The sequence below is a fragment of the Felis catus genome, chromosome F2 (genome assembly GCF_018350175.1).
Source record: "Felis catus isolate Fca126 chromosome F2, F.catus_Fca126_mat1.0, whole genome shotgun sequence".
In the NCBI taxonomy this organism is placed as follows: Eukaryota; Metazoa; Chordata; class Mammalia; order Carnivora; family Felidae; genus Felis; species Felis catus.
In genome coordinates, this window is record NC_058385.1 from 17,025,853 (window position 1) to 17,032,353 (window position 6,501).

The 6,501-nt window shown below is 41.5% G+C and overlaps 1 long non-coding RNA gene across 1 annotated transcript in view; it reads right to left on the bottom strand.

Moving 5' to 3' along the window:
- The window catches only part of LOC109496023, a 64,985-nt gene that overhangs the window by 33,131 nt on the left and 25,353 nt on the right, over positions 1-6,501 (bottom strand). The window lies entirely within an intron of this gene.

Here is a 6,501-nt window from a genome sequence, read left to right on the forward strand (position 1 = left end):
GTTTCAACAACCATATTAAATGCCTACCAAGTCCAGGCATGATCCACTCTGAATTGTACAGAGCCCTGTGACAGCACCCCAAAGAAGAAATCAAGCTGCAGTAACAGGTCATGCAAAATCTCTGCATATCATTTTCAAATGATTATCTTCCAAATAAATGTGATATGATAGATTTCTCATGATTCCTGAACTTTTTTTCTGGATGAAATTGTTGCAGTGTCTCAGAACACAAGCTTTGGGGCAGGCTGCCTGGGTTTCGATCCTGGCTCAACATCTGAACAGCTAACAAACCTTAGATCAGTGGTGCTCAACCAGGGGTGAATTTGCCAGCTGCCCCTCCCCCCCCCCCCCAAGGGACATTTGGTATAGTGTCTGGAGACAAGTTTAATTATTACAACTGAAGGAATGCTCTATTGGCAGCTAATGGGTAAAGGCCAGGGATGCTGCTAAAAATCCTGCAATGCACAGGACAGACAGTCCCCATAATAATTACCTGGCTCCAGATTTTGATAATGCCACTGTTGAGAAACCCTGTCTTAGAGCAATCAGTAAGCTATTTGGGGCGTTGGTTTTCTCATCTGCTAAATGGTGATACTAGCACTGGGCCTACTTACGGGTTTGTGGTAATAAGTAAAAAGTGAGCAAAAGGCTCAAGCATAGTGCTTGGCACATAATAAGTGCTATTTTTTTAAAAAGTATTATTAGGCTAAGCCTATGTCTGATTATCTTGATTACTACAGAACCTAATAAGACTGGGTGAATTTGTCTTCTGCCCCTCCTCCAGCCTTAGCTGCAAGCTTCTAACACAGGAGCATCACTGATCACTAGGAGATGGAGTACGTTCATCACCAGGCCAGAAAACCCACTGCGATAGTTGTGCCTGATTTAGCAAATAAAACTATAGGATGCCCAGTTGCATTTGAATTTTAGTAAAAAACAAATAATTTTTTATGTAAGTATGCCCCATGCGATATATGGGGCATATGTCTTATGCTAGAAAACCATATACTTATACTATACTAGAAAAACTTTTTGTTATTTCTCTTAAATTAAAATGGAACTGGGTAACCTGTATTTTATCTGATCACCCTACCCTCCAAGCACCTGCCCTCTGACAAAGAGAGTCTTTTACACACACAAAGAACGTCAATTTGCATAAGTTAAAGATTGAAACCGTCTCTCTTTCCCTCAGAGGAACTGAAAGGTGAATGTTACACCCGCTAAAATTACAAATGTACCTCCAATTTTACAAAATGAGCCACTGAAGATTGAACACAGAGGCCCCTCAAGTCTGCACAGAATAGCACTGTGGGGTTGTAAGGAGTCACGACTGACCTGGATTAGGGACACTCTACTGAGAAGTGGTAGTAGGTCCGCCTTGCCAGATTGTGGTAGGACTACCGTATAAAGCGCCCGGTACATAATAGGTGTTCGACAGTGATATCTTCAACATGGTGTCGACACATAATGGGGTTCTTAAATGTGGAGTGAATGGATGAATGCTGTACAGCATGAGCCAGGGACCATAGGCCACCATTCATGTTGAGGGGCTATCACCCCTCTGCCAGCCACTAAATCCACATCCCCTGGGTGCCTTTAACGCCACATACTCCTAAGAACCACTCCAGATCTTTGGAATCAGAAAAAAATGGGAGTGCAGCCCAGGCTATATCAAGTGGCTTAGCAGGTCTGATAGGCAATCAGGGCTAAGAACCACGAGTCCAAAATTGGAGGATGGCTGTCAAGAGTGGTCCTCAAACTGGAGAGAAGATCAGAGGCCCTGGAGAGCTTTTTAAAACACAGATTGCTGTATTCTGTCTCAGAGTTTCTGCTTTAGCAGGCAGGGTGGGCCTGAGAATTTGCGTGCCCCCAGGTGATGCTGCTGCTGCTGTCTGAAGACAATTTGAGAACCACCTCACTCCATCCAAGCCCCAGCTGCACATTAATCATCAGGGGTGTTTTTAAATACTTATGCCTTGGCCCTGGAGAATCATATTTAAATGGTCTGGTGAGGGACCTGAGCCCCTCATAATTCTAGTGCCTCTGGGCCAGGGAATATCCGCCCTCTTAAGTGAGCTTTCTGCTCTAACTCCAAAGCGTGCCCTGGCGCCAACAACAAGGGCTTCCCAGGGCCCCTTAGAAACTCAGTCTCTCAGGCCCCACCCCATCTTAGACCTGTGGAATCAGAATCTGCATTTTAACAAGGCATTAATTCCTATCACATTAAAGTCTGAGAAGCATTGCTTAGGATTCAACCTAAATGAAACTTCTTCTAACAGGACTCCTCCTAGTACCTTTGTGAAGGTAGATCTCCAGAACTCTGGGTTGGAAAAACACAGAGCTAGCACCACTCAGCCCTTCCCATCAGCCAGATAGGTAGTCAAGCATGCAAAAAATAAAGTCTTCCAGTACACTCATTGCCTGCCCTTGGAGTAAGTGTTGAAGCAAAATTTTTAAATGAAAGTAAGTAGGCGCCCAAGTCCCAGGGGTGTAGAATCCTCATCAGTGACTTCCCAGAATCTGAGAGAAGCGAATTCCAGACCAGGACAGACTGCCTTACTTAGGCTTAGGGGCAGAGAATGCTACCAGTATTGCAAGTGCAGTGTGCACTCGCGTTGCGTACAGATTATGGAGTTTATGTCCCAAAACGAGGTCTCAGCCATGCACCCCTTCATGGATTGGAAAGTACCTGGGCTAGGAGCCCCATAACTGTCTAGTATGATCAAGATTCTTAGCTCAGAGCCCAAAAGCCAAACAGTATCATTAGCAAAAATTTAATAAGTATTGCCTAGGGTGTGGGGAATAAGCCCCTCATATCCAATTGGTGAAAGTGTCAACTCATACAGAATTATTGGAAAGCAATGTGGAAAAATCCCTCAAAACTTCAAATGCCCATATGCTATGACCCACACTCCCACAACTAGATATGTATCCTACCAAAAAAAAAAAAAATTAGAAGATATGTATAAAGATATATACATAAGAATGTTCTTTGCAGCATTGTTTCTAATCTTTTTAAATAAGCTATAACATCTATCAAGAAAGGAATGGATAAATTCTTATAGAGCAGTAGTCTTCTGCACATTCATTTTAAAAATGGAAACTATAGGGGCACCTGGGTAGTTCAGTCGGTTAAGCGTCCAAATTCAGCTAACGTCATGATCTCACAGTTCATGAGTTTGAGCCCCACGTTGGGCTCCGTGCTGACAACTCAGAGCTGGAGCCTGCTTTGGATTCTCTCTCTCTCTCTCTCTCTCTCTCTCTCTCTCTCTCTCTGCCCCTCCCTTGTTCATGTTCTCTCTCTCTCAAAAATAAATAAGCATTTTAAAAAATTTAAAACAAGGGAACTATGGAGGCGCCTGGGTGGCTCAGCTGGTTAAGCGTCGACTTCAGCTCAGGTCATGATCTTGTGGCTCGTGGGTTCAAGCCCTGGGTCAGGCCCTGTGCTGACATCTCGAAGCCTGGAGCCTGCTTCAGATTCTGTGTTCTCTCTCTACCCCTCCCCCACTTGTGCTCTGCCTCTCTCTGTCTCTCAAAAACAAATAAATGTAAAAAATAAAAAATAAAAATAAATTAAAAAAACAAGGGAACTATAAATGTTCACACATGAACAGATGCATGCATGCATGTGTGTGTAGTACAACAAATCTGGAAATGCACCACCAATCTGTAAACAATGATTGCTTTTAGGAAGTGAGGCTAGAATAGGGGAAGTAGATTTCACTTTTTCTGTATACATGTCTATAATTTTTGAATGTGTTATAAAAAGCATGTATTATTTTTATTGTTTAAAAAACATTTGCAACAGGTAAAAATGATTTCTTCAGAATTGTTTTTCTCTAGGTGTGTTTCCTTACATTAGCTCATTTAGTTCTGTGTTTCAGGCTTATTCATTAGACTTAATACAACATACTCTAATTGACTAAATTTGGGCTTTTTTAGAAAAAAAAATAATCCAGCCTGGATTCCTTGAGATTAAATCCAGGTGACCCTGATTGGCTTCTGGGTACCCTAGAGGGTTCTTAATTTTAATTTAGTATCAGGTCTTTGAAACTACATTTGTGTCTTTTAGCCCCTGCCCTTTACTATTACCTCTTAATAAGCATGTGGTTAACCAAAACTCCAAATTTCTTTTTAATAAAATAGTGCTAAACCAGTGCTAAACCAATTCTGTATAATTTTTTAATATAAAGGTAAATGTTTACATTTAGTTTTATTAAATTCCGTGTATGTTTTATTACCTACAGTCTGTTAACATAATTTCAGTCTGTTAACATAATTTTGGGCCTTACTTTCAATTGCATTATATATTCCTCTAAATATCTGTTATTCAAAAATTTAATCAGTGTGGAGATTATAAAATTTATAGACATGTCTTTCAGACAGTACTATTTTTAGCTTAAAGTGACCAAAACCTACTTAAACAAAAAGGACCTTTATCAGGTAGAGACCTAGGTATTTCATTGACCCCAAAGTAGGAATGACACTAGGCCAGAGAGAGAGAGAGAGAGAGAGAGAGAGAGAGACAAGGCAGGAAATGGAAAACTATCAAATTGGAGCATTTTACTCTCCCTCCCTGATCTCTGTCTCTTCATGCTCTTTCTCAATCTCCCATACCCACCCCTTACTCTCTCAATGCTTTCCTTACCCTCAACCCCCCATCTCTCCCACTGGCTCTCACCCACCTGTGCAGGTAACAACAGACCCACCAAGTGTAGGTCAAGGTGAAAGTACTTGCTTCCTTCCCCCAGAAAAAACTCTTAACCCTGGATTTGCATTGAGGCCTCAGGCCCCTTCCAGACCATGGGCTCCATTTTTTTCCACTGGCTTCCCCTCAATGTCATCCCCATTGACCCTGAGAACCACCTAGATATTGATAGTTTATACCTTCCCTCTAGCCCCAGGTTAAGGTCCAATTTCTGTTTCCAGGAAGTAGCAGTCTGGGTTAGGTGTCTACCTGGTCCAATCAAATGTGGTCAAGGGGACAAATTCTGATAGAATAAACATGGCTTCCCAGAGCCATCCTCTGTGGCTGGATGCAATTTTGAAACAATTGTTATACTGACAACTAACTGATAAGTAAATGCCCCAAATTTGTCTACTCTAGAAATAGCAGTGGACACCAAGTCCAAATCTAAGAGCAGCTCTGAACCCCCAGATTCAAACTAGGGGGCAAGGCTTTGGAGGTAAAGAATGGAATATAATTTAGTGATTAAGTACATTGACTTTGGAGTCAAATTAGTTATTACATCCTAATTCTGCCATGAACTAGGTATTTTAATCTTGGACAAATTACTCAATCTCTTCAGGCCTCAGTTTCCTCACCTATAAAATGGCAAAAATAATAGCTAATCTCATTGGGTGGCTGTAGATATTAAGTGAGATTAGGGGCGCCTGGGTGGCTCAGTCGGTTGAGTGACCGACTTCGGCTCAGGTCATGATCTCACAATTTGTGAGTTTGAGCCCCATGTCAGCCTCTGTGCTGATGGCTTGGAGCCTGGATCCTGCTTCAGATTTTGTGTCTCCCTCTCTCTCTGCCCCTAACCCACTCGCATTCTGTCTCTGTCTCTCTCAAAAATAAATAAAACATTAAAAAATAATTATATATCATGCTTCCTAACTCCTAACAAGCATTTGATAAATATCAACTGTCATTATTTTTTTATTTTAAATTTTTTTTTAACATTTATTTATTTTTGAGAGACAGAGAGAGACAGAGCATGAGCAGGGGAGGGGCAGAGAGAGAGAGAGAGAGAAGAAGACAGAATCTGAAGCAGGCTGCAGGCTCTGAGCAAGCTGTCAGCACAGAGCCTGATTAGGGGCTCAATCCCACAAATTGTGAGATCACGACCTGAGCGAAGTTGGATGCTCAACCGACTGAGCCACCCAGGTGCCCCTCAACTGTCATTATTAATATGATTACATCATCATTACCAATATGAAGAAGTCTGTCACCGTGTAATGAAAGGCAGTGGGTTTGACATAATACACATACATCTCAACCATACCTTGTTTGTGTGTGTGTGTGTGTGTGTGTGTGTGTGTGTGTGTGTGTATGTATATATATGGAAAATATAAGACAAAATATAGGCTATATATATATTACTCTATATAAATATAGGATAATAAAATATATAGGATAAGATATATTAGCATATTTAGGATAACAAAAACATAATCTTCCTGTAAATCTAATCTTCCTGTAACACCTTGAGTGTCGGGGCACTGCTTGTCACCATGTCTCTGCAAGCACCTGCAAGGTTGTACACGGCTCTCTAGAACTGTCAGCCTTGTCACATACGGGCATGAGGCGAAAAGGCTCTGGAAAAATAGTCCTTTTGTTTAAAATAGAAACATAGAAGGACGCCAAATTAACACACAAATTACTGAATATCCTGTTATTGGGAAGGGGGGGCAGGGGGGGAGCCCCTTCATTTCTAAAATGAAGAGAGTAATTGCTGGTACCAAAATTCATGTTTCCTTTTGGGTGAAATCCTCCAG